Source organism: Cetorhinus maximus, chromosome 11 (assembly GCF_964194155.1).
Source record: "Cetorhinus maximus chromosome 11, sCetMax3.hap1.1, whole genome shotgun sequence".
Lineage (NCBI taxonomy): Eukaryota > Metazoa > Chordata > Chondrichthyes > Lamniformes > Cetorhinidae > Cetorhinus > Cetorhinus maximus.
The window spans coordinates 73,005,771-73,028,968 of NC_135889.1; positions in this window are offsets into that span (position 1 = coordinate 73,005,771).

The following is a 23,198-nucleotide window of genomic DNA, read 5'->3' on the forward strand; positions in this document are numbered from 1 at the left end:
CCGCACTATAGTGACTGATGCACCGTTATCCACTCCCATAATCAAAGGTTTTCCATTGATCTGCAGAGTAACAGTGATTTCTCTACTTTCACATTAAATAGAGAATAAACATTGGAATTAGTGGTTTCTGGTTCTTCCACGTTATGCACTTTGATCAGTTTAGCTTGCTGCCGGGAGTCTGCCTCAATCTTGCTTTACATCGCTTCAGTATGTGCCTCTTTTATGACAATAATGGCACTCCACCTCTTTAAAACGGCAAGTTTCAGGGGTATGGTTACTTCCACATCGGTAACAATTCATTTTCAGTTTTGCTGCTGAGCTATCTCCTGTATATTTTAAAAATTTTCGGCTAGCAGGGACTGTCTCGCACTTCCAGACTGACTCCCTGGTTTTTGCACCACGCCCAGCAGTCTGTTCCCACTCCAACTGGAAAATGGTGCCATTTTGTACACCCTGTAAGGCCTGTGAATCTGCTCGGTGCTTTCCATCGCAAGCGTTATTTCCAATGCTCCTTTAAAATCGATATTTACTTCAGCTAATAACTACCGTTGAATGGCATCATTGTGCACGCCGCAGACCAAACGTATAGTGTATCGTTTAGGGTCTCCCTGAAGCCACAATGTTCAGTTAGCTGTTTCAACTTTGCTCTGTATGTTGCTATGGTCTCTCTGGGGCCATTACTCTCGAATTAAATTTGAATCTATGCATGATTACAGAGTGTTTGGGTTGAAAATGACCCTTTACGAGGTCTACTAATTCGCTGAAGCTCTTCGAGTCGGGAGCGTTCGGGACCTTCAAACTGCAGATTAAATTATATGTTTTACTCTCACAGATGCTGAGGAGAATTGCTTTCCTTTTTTCCTCCACCGTTGTTTTGTTTGCTTGGAAAAAGAAACCGAGGCATTCTATATATTTGTATAGAATATATATATATATATATATAGAATCTATATATACATATAGAATTTTCTCTTCCCCAAGCGGGGACAGGCCCTGCATGCCGACGCGTAAAATGACACGCGGTGACGTTGGGCAAGCGTCCCGATGTCACCATATGTCATTCTGATCTTCCGTTCGGTGGGCATGCGTTGGGGCCTGCTGAACTGTCAAAGGCTTGTTAAGGCTATTAATAAACCAATTGAACTAATCGACAGGGCTGCTCGTCCAACATTAAGGTTGGTGGGCAGGCGAAGAGCCAAAGCAGCCTTCGCGTTTTTCATGAAACCTCATCCATGGGCGGGATGAGGTTTCATGAAAGTTTAATTAAATTAATAAATATTTTTTACACATTTCATAAACATGTCCCAGCTCATGTGACACTGTCACATGAGGGGACATATCTACATCATTTCAATCTTTCTTTATTTTAAAGTTTCAAATTGAACTTAAAATCTCTGAGGCAGCTCCGTTCCTCAGAGAGATTTCTGCGCTCTTTCGCATGCACGCGCAGGCCCCGACTCTCCCCCCGCTCACACAGGTAGCGCTGAGCGCTACCGGGCGCGCGTCACGCTGGGCGGGCCTTAATTGGCCCGCCACGTAAAATGGCGTCATGCAGCCGAGTGCGGGCGACGATCAGCTCCGACCCACCTACTCCCGACTGGCCCACCCAACAGGCAGAAGATTCTGCCCATTGACTCCAATCCTCTGTGGATGAGTCGAAGGGGTCGATCCTGCCAAAAAGTGGCACATCTGGTGAGTATATTTCCCTACTGTTTAAAACAAGATACTCACATTCACTGAGGGAGGGACAGCGCCTGAACCAATTTATCCTCATTGCCAGTTGTTATAGACTTGATTTTCCAGACAGGTTTCTCATAAGTAACAGTAAACTTTATTTACAGGGCTTCAGCAGCAGTTACATGCTTCCATCAAGATCCACAACGAGACAAAAAACTCCACCCCTAAAGTTCCTTGCGCTTAGGGCTGATTCGTTCACACTGTCACGTGATACTACACTGTACAATCAGTCTTAAAACTACAGTCACTACATTCCTTAAAGCTACAGTTACTACAAAAAGGCACTTGAGGGTCGTGTCATTGAAGCTGGAGCCTGCAGTCTTCTTGCCTTTCAGGCCATGTCTTCTGTGCAGCAGTCGTGGGCTGGAAGTACTGAGAGGTGTGCGCACGGCTGCACTTTAAAATGGCGCCCGGTGTGCTGAAGCAGCAAGGTGATGGCATGGCAGGTGAATGAGAGCCCGCCCGCCATGGAAACAGCGTGTTTCCCGGGAATGCATAACTAATGCAACGGGCTTAGGATGATTTGGCTTGAGAAACCGCCATTGCGGCCGGCAGGTAAAATGTTGTTTTACCCGCTCACTACCACACGTAATGCAAATCTGGGATAATTTCATCCTAAGTTTCACATTTCCCGGATTGAGCCCTTGATTGGTATGGAGGTAGGTTTCCTGTGAAACTAAAGTATTGGGGCCAGGAATGGACGTGGGTTTCAGGCATGCAAAGCAGCCATCCCTGAGGCTGCTGCTTCTCCTGAGGGAGAGAGTTTGTGCCAAAGCCTTAACTTGCACCACAACGACCCAGGATGGCACAGGGGAGCCAGAGGCCTGGTACCCATGAGGGAGAGGGACACATGGGTCATGGTAGGGGCTGTCTTCTCCCCAGAGGGTGGCAGGCGGAGGCCACCTTGTCCTGCAGCAGAGTCACCTCTCTGTTCAGCATCATCTCCCTGTACATCAGTTCTTCCTCCTCTCTAACCTCTTTCCCCGATGAGCTGTCCCCTTCCAGTGGCTCATCAACCTCAAGGTCTACTTCTGAAGGACCAGATAATGGAGAGGGAAACAGGCCACCACAGTGATCAAGACCCTTGCAGGAGCGTATTTCAGTGTGTTCTATGTGGTGTGCAAAATGGCTTCTCCTCAAAAGCCTCTACTTGCATATCATGACATCAGAGGTCATATGAATATATAAATAAAGGCTTTTGGGCACTAGCCATTTTACATATCACATGGAACATGGGGCCTGGTTTTTGTGACCTGAAAAAGAATGGAATGGGTGTGTGATTGGCAATAAATGAGCCTGCAGCACTGCAATTTGAGTTTCAAGTTGCCCACATAAACTTCCCCTCGGTGGGAAGAGGTTCTGGTTTGACTGGAGTCGTGACCCTATACACACGTCCTGTGATGTCAGTGTCGCCATTATCAACACCCATAGTATTTCCATCAGGCCATGCATGTTTCAGAAGCCTTTTTAAAACCTACCTCATTCGCCCTGAGTTGGGAACACTTTGGGAAGGCCAGGGGAAGAATGGGAAAGATTGGCAGCAATTGTCAGTAAGCTCTTTTTCAAATTTTGAACGTCTCCGATTGCCTGCAAACATACAAATTCTCTGCCAGGGTGGGGGGGAGGAGACAGAGGAGTCATTAGAGGGTAAACTCAGCCCAGCCAAGATCATTCCAGAGGCATGAATTGCCAGTAGCGGTGAAGATCACCTTGGCCTTCAACCTTTTTGCAACCAGCTCCTTGCAACTCTCAGCAACCGACTTGCATAGAATCTCCCATTCAGCTTTGCACAGGTTGATACACACTGTGACCAATGTCTTTTTTGCCAGGGGTGACCAGTTCATCACATATGACACCAACACAGCACCTCAAACTCAGAAGGTAACAGGGTTTGCCTCCATAGCTGGTTTTCCACAGGTGCAAGGTGTGGTTGAATGCACACATGATTCAATAAGGACCCCTACACAGAAGCCAGACTATTACATTAACAGAAGGGGTTACCACTCTTTCAGTGTTTGCAATTTCAATAGCCATTTGTTAACATAAGTCTGAGGGCTACCTTTATAGTATTGGTATTAGAACGACTTGACAGCTTCCATAACTTTTCATTATCACAGTTTGATTAACAGTTCCAAGGATTAACTGATGTGATGTGGGGTGAAGGGTACAAATGTTTGTTTTCAAAGAGATTAAGTACTTGAACGGATTTAATGTATTGAATGAGCTATTATCAATGAGAGTGTTCTTTTGATATAGAGAAGTCTGTAACAGATACTTGGGGCAGAATTTACAGGTCAGTGGGCAGGCGCAATCGGCAGGCCCAGGATCGGCCGGGAAACGGGTTGTCATCCATGATTGGCTCACGATCGCGGTTTCACATTGGTGGGCCAATTAAGGCCCGGCCAGTGTGAAACTTGGCTCCCCAGTGGTCAGGTAGGTGCGGGCGGGGGTGGGTGCCTGTCGGGTGCTGGGTCCAATGGTGATCTAGTGGCCAGTTTAAAAACAGCACAGGTAGCCCCTTGAAGGCTACCATGGAAGAACATCTCCTTTGCATTTCCAATATTCAAGTCATTGTGTCAAATGTGGCTAGAGACGCCAGGCGGGAGAGCAGGTCATGTGGGCACTTGGCCCCCTGGCTTTCGGATGAGTGCCTCCTGGTCCTCCTGGAGGAGGTGGCTGCCAGGAGGGGCACCTTTGTCCCCAAAGATAGGAGAAGGAGGCCACCGCACCTCACAAAGAGGGCATGAGAGGAGGTTGCAGCACAGGTGAGCAGCCATGCATGACGTGATGCGGCACACACATGCAGTGCTGGAAGAGGTTCAATAACCTGCTGCGCTCAGGAAGGGTAGGTATCATGTTGGCATGGGTCAGTATGCAGAAGTGTTAAGCTGTGGACCTCAGGGGTGCTACAGTCTGACTGCCAACTGTCAGTGACGCCGGAGTTGGCCAAGGGGGTGAGCCCTGGCCACTTGGACTGAGTGCCTTGTGGCTCGAGGGCCGCGACTCGGATGTGCCCTGCAAGGTGTTCCTCAGGTGGGGGTGGCCAGGCTGCAATGACGCTGCAGATGGACTAATCAATGCTCCTCTGTCCTTTCAAGAGAAGATGAGCCATAACCAATCAAGGAGGTCACATACAGGCGGAGGCCCACCCAACCTGCTGCTGCTTACCAGATTTGAGCAGGGTGCCCTAGAGCTGGAGAGCTGATACGGTCCACGTGCAACCGGGTGTGGAGAGGCAGGGGTGCTAGATGAAGGTAAAAGTGCAATGCACAGAGGTGAGAGTTTCGGTTGGTGCAACCATTCTAGTATAGTCTCTTCATTGATGGGAGCCTCAAACCTGGAGTCCCCATTGATCATTGAAAGACGATGGCACCATGATGCAGATCTCCATTGTTCCACCAGGGTGCCTGGCATGCACAGTGACAGTGTGATGATTTTAACTAATGACATGTCCTTGTTCTCCCTTAGTTTCGCCAGCATGCACTCGTACGCAGAACCCCGAAGGGCCACCCCTGACGCCAGAGGATTACCGGGCTTCATTTGTACCTGCGTCACACCTGATCTCTGAAGCAGGCACCAGCGCAGATACCAGCATCTTGGTGGGCATTAGATCGGTGGCTAGAATGTCAGTGCACATTGGTGAGGGCACTTCACAATCGCTTGAGGTGCAAGCAGAGTTCAGGATCCTATATACTTCAATCTCTTCTAAACTCCAGTGGAAACAAGGCAGTCTGCCTAATCTTTCCTCATAAGGCAACCTACACATTCCAGGTATCTATCTAGTAAACCTTCTCTGAACTGCCTCCAACGCACTTATACCCTTCTTTAAATAAGGAGACCAAAGCTGCACACAATATTTTTGATGTGGTCTTACTAAAGCTCTGTATAACTGAAGCATAACATCCTTACTTTTATGTTTAATTCCTCTCATAATAAAGGATAACATTGCACTAGCTTTCTTAATTACTTGCTGTACCTACATACTAACTTTTCGTGACTCTAGATCTCTCTGCACCTCGGAATTCTCCAGCCATTCTCTGTTTAAGTAATACTCTGCTTTTTTACTCTTCCTGCCAAAGTGAACAGCTTCACATTTCCCCACATTATACTCTATTTGCCATATTTTTGCCCACTCACTCAAGCTATATATATCCATCTGCAACCTCCTTATGTCCTCTTCACAACATACTTGCCTACCTATTTTTGTGTCATCTGCAAATTTAGCTACCATGCCTTCACACCCCTCATCTAAGTCATTGATATAAATTGTAATAAGGTGAGGCCCCAGCGGGATTCCACTCATCCCATCCTGCTAATCAGAAAAAGACCCATTCATGCATACTCTGTTTTATGCCAGTCAGCCAATCTTCTATCTGTGCTAATATGTTACCCCCCCCTACACAATGAGCTTTTATTTCCCACAATAACCTTTGATGTGGCACCTTATCAAATGCTTTCTGGAAATCCAAATACAACACATCTACTTTATTCATAGCGCATGTTACTCCTTCAAAGAACTTCAAGAAATTGGTTAAGCATGATTTCTCTTTCACAAAACCATGCTGACTCTTCCCAATTACCTTGATTTTTTTTCTAAATGTCCAGCTATAACCTCCTTAATGATCAATTCTAATACCTTCCCACGATAGACGTCAAGCTAACAGGCCTATAGTTTCCTGTTTTATGTCTCCCTCCCTTCTGGAATAGAGCTATATATTTGCTACTTTCTAGTCTGATGGAAACTTTCCAGAATCTGGCAAACTTTGGAAAATTAAGTCCAACGCATCTACTGTCTCATTAGCCACCTCTTTTAAGACCCTAGGATGGAGCCTAACAAATTTGATCGAATTTTTTGAGAGAGGTGACGAGGTGTATAGATGAGGGTAGTGCAGTTGATGTAGTTTGTGTGGATTTCAGCAAAGCCTCTGACAAGGTCCCACATGGGAGATTTATAAAGAAGGCAAATGCACATGGGATACAGGGTAATTTGATAGGGTGGATTCAAAATTGGCTTAGTTGTAGGAGACAGAGGGTGATGACAGAAGGATGCTTTAGTAACTGGAAGCCAGTGTCCGGTGATGTACCACAGGGATCTGTGCTGGGTCCCCTATTATTCGTCATTTATATAAACAACATAAGTGACTATGTGGGGTTAGGATTAGTAAGTTTGCGGATGACACAAAGATTGGCCGGGTGGTTAACAGTGAGGTTGAGTGTCTTGGGCTACAGGAAGATATAGACATGATGGTCAAATGGGCAGATAAGTGGCAGATGGAATTTAACCCTGAAAAGTGTGAGGTGATACACTTTGGAAGGGGTAATTTGACAAGGAAGTATTCAATGAATGGCATAACACTAGGAAGTTCTGAAGAGCAAATGGACCTTGGCATGTCTGTCCATAGATCTCTGAAAGGCGGAGGGGCATGTTAGTGGAGTGGTGAAAAAAGCATATGGGACACTTGCCTTTATCAATCGAGGCATAGATTACAAAAGTAGGGAGGTCATGTTGGAGTTGTATAGAACCTTGGTGAGGCCACAGCTGAAGTAGTGTGTGCAGTTCTGGTCGCCACATTATAGGAAGGATGTGATTGCACTGGAGGGGGTGCAGAGGAGATTCACCAGGATGTTGCCTGGGATGAAACATTTAAGTTATGAAGAGAGGTTGGATAGACTTGGGTTTTTTCCATTGGAGCAGAGAAGACTGAGGGGCGACCTGATCGAGGTGTACAAGATTATGAGGGGCACGGACGGGGTGGATAGGGAGCAGCTGTTCCCCTTAGTTGAAGGGTCAGTCATGAGGGGATACAAGTTCAAGGTGAGGGGCAGGAGGTTTAGGGGGGATGTGAGGAAAAATTTGTTTACCCAAAGGGTGGTGACGGTCTGGGATGCGCTGCCTGGGAGGGTGGTGGAGGCGGGTTGCCTCACATCCTTTAAAAAGTACCTGGATGAGCACTTGGCATGTCATAACAGTGAAGGCTATGGGCAAAGTGCTGGTAAATGGGATTAGGTAGGTAGGTCAGGTGTTTCTCACGTGTCGGTGCAGACTCGATGGGCTGAAGGGCCTCTTCTGCACTGTGTGATTCTGTGATTCTGTGAAGCCCACTAGGACCCAGAGACTTGTCAGCCCCGAGCTCCACCAGTTTGCTCAGTACCGCTTCCCTAGTGATTGTAATTTCACCACGTTCCACCTCCTGATTTACAGCTATTACTGGAATGTGTTTTTGTATCCTTTATGTTTTTTATGCATCCTCTTGCTTAAACGATGGCGCAATTGGTCCAGTCTGGGTAATTTTATCAAAACCCAGTTTGTTAATTTCTGACAGTCCCTGTGTTTTCCAACTTCCATTAAGTGTAAGCTGTAAATCAAGATGAAATCCTCTGTCACAGCTCTGCTTCTCCTGTGGCTTTAATATGTCCTTTTGTTCTTCTTTAGAATCATACATTACATTGTCAACAAGGCGCTGACTTATAACTTTTTTTTCAGCTATTAACTCTGGATCTCCATTCCCTTTTATGGCTGTAGGTTTTTTATTGTCCTAGTTTGTAAAAAAAAGTCTCAGCCAGCCAAACAGCTGAATCATTCTCCTCCTGTTTAAATGCAGGCTTATAATTCTCCTTCACTGCTTTCAGAGTCTCTTTAAGGTCATGTCGGTGATCAATCAGAAAATCCTGATAGTCAATTTATGGATTGCTTTAAATTTGTTTCCCTAATCAGCACAGAATTTGCTCAACTCCTCTTTCACAAGGGCAACAGCTTCATTATCCTCAACTTTTAATTTACATTCCAGAACTTGAATTCATCCTCGTGGTTCCATCAAATGAGCCTTAGTTACAGCCAAGTTATTTTGTTTTAAGCTACTGTCTTCCTTTGTTTCTTCATTAGCCTGAAGTGCCACTGCTATATTCTGCTTTGACACCTATAGCTTAGGGTCTGCCAGCAGGCTTAACTGAGACAGATTCAAATTATTTGTAGTTGTTTGTAATTCTTTGTTACCAATCTGAGGTTTCAATGTTCTTTTAAGTTCAGTAGCCTGAGCTTTTGGCTTGTTTGGACACATCTTTGGTTGGAACTGTAATTTTCAAGTAGATGTACAGGTAGTCATAGATTTCTGTAAGTCATTTGATGTATTTGATACATTTTCAATTTTTACCATTTCAATGGAGTTGTCTGACATCACTGGATATCTCCAGCGATGTCATTCCTTAGTATGAAATCAACACCATTAATAGGCAATGTCAACACAATTTCCAATGTTACAATACCAAAATTTAAACCACATTTTAAATTAATGTTACACAATGGAGTGGTTAAACAATCTCCATTAATATCCTTTATCAATACATTCCAAGATAGCATCCCTTCTAAAGGGAATCTTGCATCACCTACCACCATCAGCGATTAAGCTGCCCCCACTTCTCTTAGAATATTTATTTGTTTGGCTGCTTCACCAGACAAGAATGCAGAGACCTCACCCATGAATACAAAATCCTTATAATACTCTATGTTTTGATTTTTGCCAGTAGCAAATACATTCAAAGCTACTGGGTTGTCACTGGCCACCTACTGTTGCAACATTTTCTATAGTCACGCCATGCATGCTCACAAATGCTACTGCTTTGGGTTTCAATCTCCAGCGACCTGCCTTTGTATGGCCTCTCTTATAGCAAAAATGACATGTTGATACTATTGAATCATACCTATCCTCCATACTGTCTTTTTTACTTCTCTATGGAGCCTCTGTCTTTTCATTTCTGCTAATCACCTCAGCGTAACTAGTGTCCTATTCATTATTATTTCTCTTATCTCTTCAGTTTCTGTGTGGGTTTGGAAACAAAGATTTGTTTGTGGGTTAGTTTGTAACCATCAGCCTTAACAGCAACTTCTCTTATTTTAGAAACATTATGGTCCAGGTGGGACTTTATTCCTAAAGAGATAGTGTTTTGAAATTCTTCCATTACAATACCTCGCTAAGGTTTTCAAAATCTCGCTCAAGCATCATAGCCCTATACCATCGATCAAACGTCATTTCTTTTTCTCTAGCAAATTCCACAAAAGTCATTCTGCCTCTTCCTCAGATTTCTAAATTATTGCCTGCAAACTTTTGGAACCAACTCATATGCACTAAGCACAACAGTCTTAACCATATCTCAATCTGCAGGCTGTTCATCTGAAAGGGTTGAATAAACCTCCAATACTTTATCAAAACAATCGGTAATAAAATTGCCCAAATTTCTCTAGGTCACTGTAACTTTGTAGCAATTTTTTCAAATAACATAAAATACATTTCAACTCATTCCTCACTGAATTTAGACACTAAGTGAATATTCCTTGCCAGATCAAAACCAGGAGTTAAAGCTGACCCATGGTCAAGTCTCCCTGCTATTCCCCGTTTGCGTAATCAAAAACTTCCTCTGTCTAATTCAAATTTTTTGGCTTCCCTCTCTCTTTGAAATTATAATTCAAGTCTTTGCATTTCCCTTTCTCTTTTTTCTCCTTCGTGTTCAAGTTTTTTCAGTTCCCTTTCTTTCTTGAACTCAAACTTTGTTATTTCTTTTTTCAATTCGAGTTGCTTCATTTGCAATTGAATTTATGGGCAACATATTTCCCCCATTGTGGGGGGATGTGCGGGAGCAGACGCGGGCAGGCGGGTTCCCGATTGGAGCCCCCCATTGGGGCGCGCCGCCATTTTACGTGGACGGGCCAATCAAGGCCCACCCAGCGTGACATGCGCCAGGAAGTGCTATGTGCTCCCTGGGAGCGGGAGGGGGCGAAGGGGGGGCATTGGGGTGGGGTGGATTCCCTGAGCCAGGAGTGTGCTCTTTCGCACATGTGTGCAAAAGAGCGCACAGGTCTCCCTGAGGCAAAGTGCTGCCTCAGGGAGATTGGCTCAGACTTGAAACTTTAAATAAAGATGAGGAAAAAATTTTGCTGCCACGTTCCCTCATGTGACACTGCACATGAGTTGGGGCATGCCCATAACTTATATTTTAACACACTCTGAAATTTAAAAATCCCTCATGAAGCCGCATCCCTCCCATGGATGAGGTTTCATGCTTTTTCAGAAGCCCACCAGGACTCCTGGCCTGCCCGCCAACCTTAACGTTGGATGGACAGGTCCATTAATGGTTTCAATTAGTTTTTAATAGCCTTAATAGGCCGTTGACAGTTGGCAGCTGCGCACCCGCCGACCTGAAAATGTAAATGATGCGGGGTGACGTTGGGACGCACGCCCGACATCACCCCGCGTCATTTTACGTGTCGGCGAGCAGGCCCCATCCCCGCTCGCTGAACAGAAGATTCTGCCTATAACTCAATCTGCGTTTTATCGGGATTACTTTTTTCTTCCTCAAGGTTCAAGTGTTAAGCCAATACTTTAACTATTTCTGCCTACTTCTAAGTATATTTCTAGCTTTTCTGCCATTGTCTTCAAATTAAGCTTTGTTAACTGTTGCAAGGCACTCACAGGCAGATCTTCTCTATCAAGGAAGACTTCAGAAATAGATATAGCCATTTTAACTCTTCAATGGATATTGCAAAAGTCACTGCGAAATCTTGTTAATTTAAACTCTGACAAATCCCAGTGTACTCATCTCAGCCTGTAGATTTGAAATTCCTCAATAGCACCCAATTTGTTTCAATCCCCGTAGAGACCAATAACATTTAAAAAGATATTCAAATTTCCAGTGGCTGACTGGAAGGATCACATGACCAGATTTCAAGTTTTAAAACTTTCATTGTAATAAACAAACTAAAAGCAACAATGTATAAACACTATTCAGTAGGCAACTTATACTCTAAACTATGGAAAGGATCCCCAATTTAATCTTTAAACTGTAAGAATACCCCTCTCCATAGTTGTACCTTACCTTGTCTTTTAGGTGGGCACTTCATTCTCTAGTCCAAGGCGATTCTTAGCACCTGTGGGCTTGCTTCATTTCTTTTCCTTTCCCAGCCGGGCTACTCCTATTCCCAGAACTGACTTTTATGGTGAGGGATGAATTGGAGATTCTTCCCTCTAGACAAGCTAGGTGAATATTCCAGTCTTGTTTAAAGCCTCATACACTTGGTCTCTTGAGTTGTCAGCTGTGGCTCAGTTCATAGCACCCTCGCCTTTGAATCAGAAGGTTGTGGGTTCATGTCCCACTCCCGGAAACCAAGAACTGTGAATGTACTCGAAAGAGTTACAATCTGTGACTGTTGATAACTCGAAAGAGTTACACTTGGTCTCTTCAATCTCAGCACGAGCCCCCACCTGCATTTCAAGTGGTGACTGACAGGGCCAGCATTTTCTCTGATTAAGGTGTAGAACTAGCTGCCCCTATCTTTCTCTATGAACTGAATTGTGCTGCTGTGGACACTTGCAGAGTTGTGAGAGATGTTGCATGATGATTTTTCAGAATGTAGGGACTTGCAGGGTTGAGCAGCAAAAGACTGGTGCAGCAGGGTGCTCAGAGGCAAGAGTAGATTGACAACATTGGAGTTAACCAGCGGACACAGCAGTGGTTAGTGAGTATACTAATGGCGGTTCTCTTAATGGGCTAGCTTTCACAGGGCAACAATGTGTCAGCCACACCGAGCATGTTGGAGCCGGAGCCCCCGTCTACCTGGTCACCGTCATCAAGTACCTGACCGCTGAGATCCTTGAGCTGGTTGGTAACGCAGCCCGAGACAGTAAGAAAGCCCGCATCAACCCCGCCACCTGCAGTTCACCATCTGCAATGACAAGGAGATCAACAAGATGCTGGGAGGGGTCACCATAGTTCAGGGTGAGGTCCTGGCCAACATCCAGCTGTGATGCTGCCCAAGAAAACTGGGCACCCCAGCAAGGTTTATGCCTGAGGGGGCAGGATCAGAAAAAGATCAATGACGTCAACAATAAGTACTTACAGTACAAAGGCCAGAACTCTCTTTCTGTGGTCACTCAGGCCATTTCCAGGCAGATCATGGTGAAAGGTGCCATTAATCACCCTTTTATTGGGGCCAGGATGGGAGGCACCTGACTCCGCACTTGTCCTCTTTTGAGCCTGTGCCAGAACCCTCAACCAATCAGTAAAACAGAACTTAGTCCTCGGAGATGAAAATATGGCAGGAGTCAGGTGACTGCGTAGGTTCAGGTTGGCAAGGTTGGGAAATGGCCTGAATCACTTTTCCTGAACTCGAGAGGAAAATTTAGACCATGGTGTCAGGAGTGTGTAGCCGGAATTGAGTGGGTTTTGATAGTTATAAGAAAACAGCAGAGAATCATTAAAACTATCTACACCACATGGATTGCAGTGGTTCAAGAAGGCAGCTCAACGCCACATTCTCAAGGGCAATTAGAGATGGGCAATAAATGCTGGCCAAGCTGACACCCACATCCCAAGAACGAATAATAAAAGAAACTGCCGTCTACAACTTTGTCCAGGAAATCGATAGCTGGGTGAGTCATCATGGTGTTGAAGTTTTCAGCTTCTGTCCTATGGGCATGAAGGAAGGCTTGAGAGGAAATTGGCAATTCTTCCAGTCTCAATGGCACAATTATGACATTGCTAGAGTTGATCAAGAAGCTTGAACAAATATGAGTTTCAACTCTGCTTTCAGTGCTGGGGAAGGAGTACTATAAGCTGTATTGCACCCTAAGCCTCACTGAGGAGCAGAAAAGCAAGACATGTGAAATTTTGGAGGCCTGGAAGGCCCATTTTGAAGCCTTTGTGAATGTTATTTATGAACGCTATATGTTTGACACTAGGGCTCAGAGAGAGAGGGAGACAATTGATCAGTATGTGACTACACTGAGACATCTTTGAGACATCACTGAGTTGAATCTTGTGAGTTTGGGCAACTGAAGGATGATCTCATTAGAGATAGGGGTGTCTTATGTAATAGAGATCTAGCTGTGATACCACGTCTGCTGAGAGATGCTTACTCTCAAGAAAGCTATTAATATGTGCAGAAGCTCCGAGGTGGCTAATCATCAGCTGAAGAGTACTGATGGGAGAACCGATGAGGCTTTGCACCATGCTGAGAGGCAGTCCTAGTCTTCCAAGCACAAGTGAATGATAAAAAGAAAGGACAACTTACAGAGGGGCCAGCAGAAAGATCCAGGCGAAAGTACTGTATGTAAATACAGTGGAAGACACTGCATGGAAAACAGGGGCAGCACAACTGTGCAGGTACTGGACCCAGTGCCCTCTGAGACTGTGTTACCCCATCAGTTGTAAATCTGATGTGCTGTCCAGCCTTGGTGAAGAGGGCATCTGTCACCTGGGTGATGCACCAGTGTGTAACCACCTGTAAGATGCCACAAAGGTCCATACTGATGAGGGCACAAGAACGACACCCACCCTGAACTGACAAAGTCCTTAATGATGGATCCTCACCTGCGATGCCATAGGCTGCTGCAACTTTAACGTCAAATGGGTAAGCCCTTTAACCTATGAAAAGCATGAAAAAGTAGCTTTTTAAACTATTCTCGCCCATGACATGGTCTTCGCCTGCCTGCAGTGGGTCCAAGGCAGGCAGCTGCTGAATGTTGGTTACTCACAGGAAGATTCCAAATGGTTGTAGAATCGGGAATTTGACAACCCTTTAACAACTTTAATTGGCTTGTCTAGGAGCACGGGCAAGTTTGGAGGCCCATGCTCCCCCAATCTCTGGAAAACTGGCAATGCTGAAAACAAAGGTGAGATGCTTGGCCACACAGCATCACCACCATTTTTTCAGGCCACACACCTTCATTCCAGCCCAAATTGGGTTGTGAAAATCTTTTTTTTTTTCAATTTGTTCATGTGATGTGGGCATTGCTGGTTAGACCAGCAATTATTGCCCATCCCTAATTGCCCTTGAACTGAGTGGCTTGCCAGGCCATTTCAGAGGGCATTTAAGATTCAACTACATTGCTGTGGGTCTGGAGTCGCATGTAGGTTAGACAAGGTAAGGATGGCAGGTTTCCTTCCCTAAAGGATATTAGTGAACCAGATGGGTTTTTCCAACAATCGACAAGTGGTTTTTTAAATTCAAATTCCACCATCTGCCGTGGTGGGATTCAAACACGGGTAGCCAGAGCATTACCCTAGGTCTTGGATTATCAGTCCAGTGACAATACCACTATGCCACCGCCTCCCCTGTCTCTAATTTTGCTTATGCTGACATTTAACTGTTGCTGTCAGAAATTTGAGAAAGGAGGAATGCAATGGTTTGAGTTCCAGGACAGAAGTCATCATATGCAGCAGCATGAGCTCTATGGAAGGAGATGACACTAGCTGTGATTGTAATGTCCATAACCTTAAGGATCCTCTTACAGTCACAAAAGAAGTTTAATTATCTCACTAGGTCAGCAAAGATAACAATGTTTTCAGGTGAATAAAAGTCAACTAAATGAATCACAGAAAAGCACATGGGTATTCCCTAGCATTGTATTAATGCAATGCTTTTTTGAAGTACCCACCACGTTCCTTGTCCCAGAAGCAAAGTCTTTTGAGGAGTTCATATCAATGATCTTACATCCTGAAATCTCCTATCCTACATTCTTGTTCCCTTACATGTAGAATTGATTCCATAATCCTGACTGCAGGATCTGGAGACTGCAGTAGCCAATTAACACTGTACATTCCTCCTACAGGAGAAGATAGCATGCAATGCCAGGGAATACCAGACCACAATAAAATGCCGACATGCAACTTTTAAAAGCACATGAAGAGGAAGCAATGACAATAATTGGGTAGTGCTGGGATGGTCTGACTCTCCCTAATGTCGACTGATTAGCCTGGCATCTCTTGTAGCCACCTGCAGCTCCTCTTCCTTCAGCATATGCAATATGTAAACAGGGGTCTCAATGGCAAGTCCTTTGTGCAGAAATAAGCTCAATGATTTTATTTAAAATGAAATAGTTTCCGAGGGGAATGCAGAATGCACAGTAAAGTTTTCGAGATTGACAGTAATTGGTAATTGACAGGATATTGGTAATATTTGAGGTGAGTTCCAAGAAATTTCCCAAAGCAATCCCTGTATCTCTTGAAACATGTACTTCGATCTTGATAAATGTGTCCTGGCAAATTGGGTGGAATTCTCCCATGCCCCCTGCAGTGGGTTTAATGGCGGGCAGGAGGGGATGAGAATGCGGTGGGAGGTCCAAAAATGGGTTCCACACCAATGTAAAATGACAGCAGGGTCTTCTGCTCCTGGCTGCCATGGCAGGTTGTAATTCCAGCCAGGGGCTGGCATGAAAGCAATTAGCATCGTGCTAATGGGGTGCAGACAAAGGCCTGACTGCAATCACCCCCTCCACATCTGATCATCTGCACTGCCAGCAGGAAATTATGTCGGTCCAGAACACGTGTGGACCAACATATCGGGACTTACCTGAGGAAGGCCTGGGGCTGCCTCCCAAATTTGGGATGGAGGCCTCCAGCAACCTGGAAGACACAGCAGTGGGTGGGGGGAGTATCTATCTGGTGGATCTTCTGGCTCCAGGAGTTTGAATGTGCAGCTTCAGAGTGTTCCTGGAGGTCCATCTTTTTTCTTCAGCTATGGGTCAGTGATGTCCGGACACCTTTAAAACATGATGACTGGATATGATGGCAGGGCGTGAGCATCCAGCCTGCCCCGCCGTGTGAAACATTGGGAAACCCCTGACTGCATAATTAATGAGGCCGGGGTCATGAGATATGGCACAACTTCCCGGCGGCCACCACAGCAGGAAACACTCCCCGTCACCATCCTTGCCCCCGCCACAGGACGTAGTCCCAGATGGGAGAATTCCGCCCATTGTGTCTTTTAAACTGATGAAAATTCACAAGGATGAATGGGAGGCAATGCTTTGGAATTAAAGATAGTTGACATCCTTTGCATATATGCTGCCATTGGGAGGACAAATTTTTCCTCAGCAGGCCTGGAATCTCCAGGGAACACAGGTGTACATCGGCCATTTTAAAAAATTTTCGGCCATTTTCGGGATGTGAGCATTGCTGGCATGGCCAGCATTTGTTGTGCATACCTAAGTTGCCTGAGCCATGTCAAAAATTCTTGGCCTTGTTTTCACTCTCCACCAACCCAGAAAAGTTGGGGTTAAAATTTATAATGTAACAAACATGTATAAACATAAACAGCTTACAAAAAATATATTTATTCATGGAATGTGGGCAACACTGACAAGGCCTGCATTTATTATCCATCCCTAATTACCCTTGAGAAAGGTGTTGGTGAGCTGCCTTCTTGAACTGCTGAAGTTCCTGTGGTGAAAGGACTCCCACAGTGCTGTTAGGGAGGAGTTCCAGGATTTTTACCCAGCAGCAGTGAAGGAACAATGATATATTTCCAAGTCAGGATGGTGTGTGACTTGGAGGAGAACTTGCAGCTGGTGGTGTTCCCATGCACCTGCTGCCCTCATCATCTAGGTGATAGAAATCACAGGTTTGGGAAGTACTGTCGAAAAAGACTTGACAACTTGCTGCAATGCATCTTGTAAATGTACATACTACTGCCATGTTGCTGGAGGGAGTGTTTGTGGTGCCATTCAAATGGGTTGCTTTGTGCTGGATGGTGTTGAGCTTCTTGAGTGTTGTTTAAGCTGCACTCATCCAGGCGAGTGGAGAGTATTCTATTACACTACTAATCTGTGCCTAGTGGAAAGTAGAAAGGCTGTGGGGAGTCAGAAGGTGAGTCACTTACCACAGAATACCTAGTCTTTGATCTTCTCTTGTAGCCAGAGAATCTATGTGGCTGGTTCAGTTAATTTTCTGGTCAATGGTGACCCACAGGATGTTGATGGCGGGGTATTCAACAATGGTGATGCTTTTGAAAATGAAGGAAGACAGTTAGATTCACTCAGGTTGGATACAGTCATTGCCTGGCACTTCGGTGGCACACACCACTAATCAGTCTAAACTTGAAGGGTGTCCAGGTCTTGTTACATGCAGGCACAGACTGCTTCACTATCTGAGGAGTCACGAATGGTGCTGAGCATTGTTGTGAACATCCCCACTTCTGACCTTATGCTGGAGGGGAGGTCATTGATGAAGCAGCTGAAGATGGTTGGGCTGAGGACATTACCCTGAGGAACTCCTGCAGTAATATTTCGAACTGCGATGATTAGTTTCCAACAACCACAAGCATCTTCCTTTGTGCTAGGTATCACTCCAGCCAGTGAAGGGTTTTGCCCAATTCCCACTGAATTGAATTTCATTGAGGCTTCTTGATGCTATACTGTATCAAATTCTGCCTTGATCTCAAGGGCAGTTACTCTCACTTCACCTCAGGAATACAGCCCCTTTATACATATTTGGACCAAAGTTTTAATGAGGTCTGGAGCCGGAACCCAAACCAAGCATCAGTGAGCAAGTTATTGCTGAGTAAGTGCCGCCTGTTGGCACTGTCAGTAACACCTTCCATCACTTTGTTGATAATTGAGAGCAGGCTGACTGAGCAGCAATTTGTCCTGCTTTCTGTGGACAGGACATACCTGGGCAATTTTCCATTTTGTCAGGCAAATGTCAGTGTTGCAGCTGTAAGGGAACAGCTTGACTAGGTATGGCTACTTCAAGCTTGTGAGTTTTCAGATTCCATAACCTTTGCTGTATCCAGTGCATTCAGCTATTTCTTGATATCACATGAAGTAAATCAAATTCGCTGAAGATTGGTCTCTGTGATTTTTCTCAGAAGGTGGCCAAGATGGATCATCCACTCGACCTTTCTGGCTGAAGGTTGTTGCAAAAGTTGATGCCTTATCTTTTAAAAGTATTTATCCTTACTCATCAGATTGCTCAACTCCTGTCAAAAATGCATCTGTTAGATCTTAGAGATCTACCATTGTTCAGGGGCTTGAGGGTCAGGCTTGGCAACTGTGCTTTGACTATGGTGCAACTATAAGCAAAACCATGAAACATCTTTTTTAAACCCTAGGCCACCCAACAAAATTGTGCCCTCTGCCATAAACGGGCAATACAGTATAAAGTGTGTATCATGTGACAAATCAGCTTCAGTCCCAGGATAAGCTCCATGAGATATTTATCAAGCGCTCTGTATGAAAACCAAGGAGCTGTGATTTGACGCTATATGCACAATTTCTGGTAACATAGTATTGCCTGGGGATCTTTGAACATCCTGTTCATTTGTTGCTAGAATTCAAATAACAGAAGAACAAACACTCTATCAGACCGTGCAAATTGGGCTATAAGCTACGAATCAGGTTTATTAAATTAATGTAAGCGGAAAATCAATACAGAAGATTTCACTTTGTTACAGGCAAAAATAGTGAATGCAACTTTCTTACTTGTTTTAGTAATACTTTGTGGCAATTAGACAAAACTTCATTTGTGGCCTGCACTGAGTCTCGAATCTGTATCTTAATGGACTTTGAAGATGTATAGCAGGCTAGTTGAAATATATCCCTTGCCCCTGGCCTCAAGCCGTCCATCAACTTCTTCCACATGATTCAGCCCCTGCAGTAAGAAATTCTGGCATTCAATGTCAGTTCACACAGGAAGCAAAAATTGCATCTGGCTTGAGCCACATAATAGGTACTAAACACAAATCTAATTGGATGTGTTACCTCAAATTAATTGCCTTCAGGACAAAACGGTTTGTGTGTTTTCTACTTGGTTTGCAATCCAAACATACTAACATTCAAAAAATGCAACCTTCCTGAACACAATAAATGAAAAGTGCTAATTTCATCTAATGATAAGGAACTGGATTCTACACCAACCAAGAGAAACTGAACAGCTGAACTGAAATAAAACTAATTAAATTGTGCAGCCTCATCTCATAAATTGATGTTAAAGATATAAAGGTGCTTCTCATGATTTAAGATCCAACTCTTTGAGGAAATCTCTTAGACATTTCTTTCTAAACTTTTTCAGTAGAAATGAACATCCCTCCCCACTTCCAGGCCCCAATGTTTGCAATAGCATAGCCTCTAAATCACCATTAGCAATGCTGCAGGAGATCTCTTCGTCTACACTTGTCTTACATCCATTGATCAATTATCACATTCCGGACATCAAAGGTAGAATTATCCTTTTGGGGTCAGAACCCCAACATCAGGATCAAATGTGGGTTGCAGCTCCACACCATGTAGGGAATAATCACCTGACAGCAATTTTTGCAGGTTTGGCCACAGGGTCTGCCAACCAAATTTTGCTTTTATTCATTCACGGGATGTGGGCTTCGCTGGCTGGGCCAGCATTTATTGCCCATCCCTAGTTGCCCTTGAGAAGGTGGTGGTGAGCTGTCTTCTTGAACCACTGCAGCCCATGTGGTGTGGAAGGGAGTTCCAGGATTTTGACCCAGCAACAGTGAAGGAATGGTGATATATTTCCAAGTTAGAATGGTGAGTGATTTGGAGGGGAACTTCCAGGTGGTGGTGTTCCCATCGACCTGCTGTCCTTGTCCTTCTAGATGGTAGTGGTCGTGGGTTTGGAAGGTGCTGTCTAAGGAGCTTTGGTGAATTCCTGCAGTGAGTCTTATAGATGGTATGTTCGGCTGCTATTGTGCATCAGTGGTGAAGGGAGTAAATGTTTGTGGGTGTGGTGCCAATCAAGTGGGTTGCTTTGTCCTGGATGGTGTCAAACTTCTTGAGTGTTGTGGGAGCTGCACTCATCCAGGCAAATGGGGAGTATTCCATCACACTCCTGACTTGTGTCTTGTAGATGGTGGACAGGCTTTGGGGAGTCAGGAGGTGAGTTCTCGTCACAGGATTCCTAACCTCTGACCTGCTCTTGCAGCCACAGAATTTATATGACTAGTCCAGTTCAGTTTCTGGTCAATGGTAAGCCCCTAGGATGTTGATAGTGGGGGATTCAGTAATGGTAATATCATTGAACATCAAGGGGCAATGGTTAGATTCTTTAGATTCTCTCTTGTTGGAGATGGTCATTCCCTGACACTTGTGTGGCATGAATGTTACTTGCCACTCTCTTGCCCAAGCCTGGATATTGTCCAGGTCTTGCTGCATTTGGACATGGAATGCTTCAGTATCTGAGGAGTCATGAATGGTGCTGAACATTGTGCAATCATCAGGGAACATACCACTTCTGACCTTATGATGGAAGGAAGATAGGTCATTGATGAAGCAGCTGAAGATGGTTGGGCCGAGGACACTACCCTGAGTAACTCCTGCAGTAATGTCCTGGAGCTGAGATGACTGACCTCCAACAACAACAACCATCTTACTTTATGTTAGGTATGACTCCAACCAGTGGAGAGTACTCCCCATGATTCCTATTGACTCCAGTTTTTCTAGAGTTCCTTGATGCCACACTCGGTCAAATGTGGCCTTGATATTTCACTTCGGGAGTTCAGCTCTTTTGCCCATGCTAAAACCAAAGCTGTAAGGAGGTCAGGAGCTGAGTGGCCCTGGCAGAACCCAAACTGGACATCGGTGACTGCTTGATAGCACTGTTGATGACCCCTTCCATTACTTTATTGATGATCGAGAGTAAATTGATGGGGTGGTAACTGGCTGGATTGTGCTGCTTTTTGTGTACAGGACATACCTGGGCAATTTCCCACATAGCCGGGTAGATGCCAGTGTTGTAACTGTACTGGAACAGCTTGGCTAGGGGCACGGCAGTTGAGGACAGTGAAGCTAGTGGGCAAATAGAAGGGCCCCCAGCACTGAAGGAGCTGCAGCCTGCCATTTCAAGTAATGGAGAGAGGGGGCACCTCCATCTTGAGGTATCTTCTCAGCACTGTTTTACAAAGCTGAAGAAAATAATTGCCAGAGCTACCAGACAACAGCTGTGAAAGGGAAACCCCTCCGCAGGGTGTCTTATGGCTGCAGCTGTGGCCAGGTATGTATAGTGGCTGTGAAGGTGGTGGGTGGGAAGCAAAGGATGCATCAAAATAATCCTGGAGCATTGGCCTCTGCATGGACTGCTGCTGGGAGGCCGCCTCCAGTCTCTGCCCTGCTTCCGATACTGTGGGGGAAAATTCCATTTGGCCTGTGATTAATGCCCTTAATTGGCCTCTTAATTGAGTTAACAATCGACCCATCCTTGCGTGTGCATAGCCATTCAACACCTGAGCCTAGCTCCAGGAAAATGGCCAGGTATTGGGACCAAGCTGGCATGCCTGCTGGTGCCGGAAAATTCTGCACTTGCCCACTTTCATTTCCACCCCCCATATCAGCACCAAAATCCTGCCCCAAATATTAAAACATCACGCTTTGATTACAGAGGCAAAACAACCCTGAAACAAAAGAAGGAAAACCAATAGTTTTATAACAGGTACATCCAAATTGGGACCAAAAATTTATAATTATTATTACATCTTCAGGACATTTCAGCAGTAGTTTTAAAGGGACAGACAAGCTTAACAGTTAAAAATCACAACTATGTTCAAAACCCCAAGCTACCCATGAGACACAGGAGACCCACTATACTGTAGGTAAATAGGTATTGACCAGCTCTTATGATGCTTTTCTTTCCCTATTTATGTCAAACTTATGCTTTTATGTAATGTGGGTAATGGCTAGATTTTCATGGATTGCATTGTGAAGGAATCCAACTATAATGAAGAGTTATAAGTTTTTTAAAAAGTGATTTTTTTATGAAATAGGAATTTTAAAAATTAAAAACAGGTCTCATCTGCCAAAAAAGTGCTCAGAAGTTCATAATCATGCCTGGGCATTCTTGTGTGCTGAAGGACAGCAACATCCTGTAGCATAGGATATGGAATACCCTCCAACACAAGGCGGCTCTTGAAAAACAGGAAATGACTCCTGAAAATCATGGATACATCACCTCAGCAAAACATTGATAAATTTTAAGATACTACTTTCTAATAATGGATAACCTTATTTTCTAAGAATATTCCGAAATCATTTGTCAGTTGAATCCAGGAAACTGTGTTCTAATCTTAGGAGACTAGGAAGCTAGTAAGCTACCATCCTCTGCAGCCCACAGCCCTGTTAGCTCTGAGGATGTTGTCCAGCATGTATACCTGCTTCCTACTGGATCAGCCTTTTCCTATGAATTAAATAATTTGGATTTTAACTAGAAATTGACAGTTACGCATCCCTTATTTGGGAAATCAAAGGGGACAAACGTACTTGTCAAGAGATAATACCCCATATGTAAGATTAGAGCTTAGTAACAGTATAAATATTGGAACCATAGAATGGATTCTTAGATTCATTGGATTTATTCCAGCATCTCTCATGGCAATGGTACAGTTACTGAAGTGTAATAACAATAGTTCTCCCCTTAATTGGATTAGAGGTATCACGCTAATCTCTGTAGCTTTCTACTTGGGGATTTAAGGTAACTGCTACTTTAAATGTTGATGGATAGCTTAAATATCTTATTTTAACATTATTTAGGTTTAAAACCTGGATTTTCTATTAGAAACAAGATTATACTTTCTTTTCCTAGAACTATCAATGTTGCGGTTGACTTTCTCATCAAATGTGAATTGCATCTTCGGTTCTTTAATAAGCTTTTATTTAATTTAGAAAGTAAATTGTCTCACTTAGTCTTACATA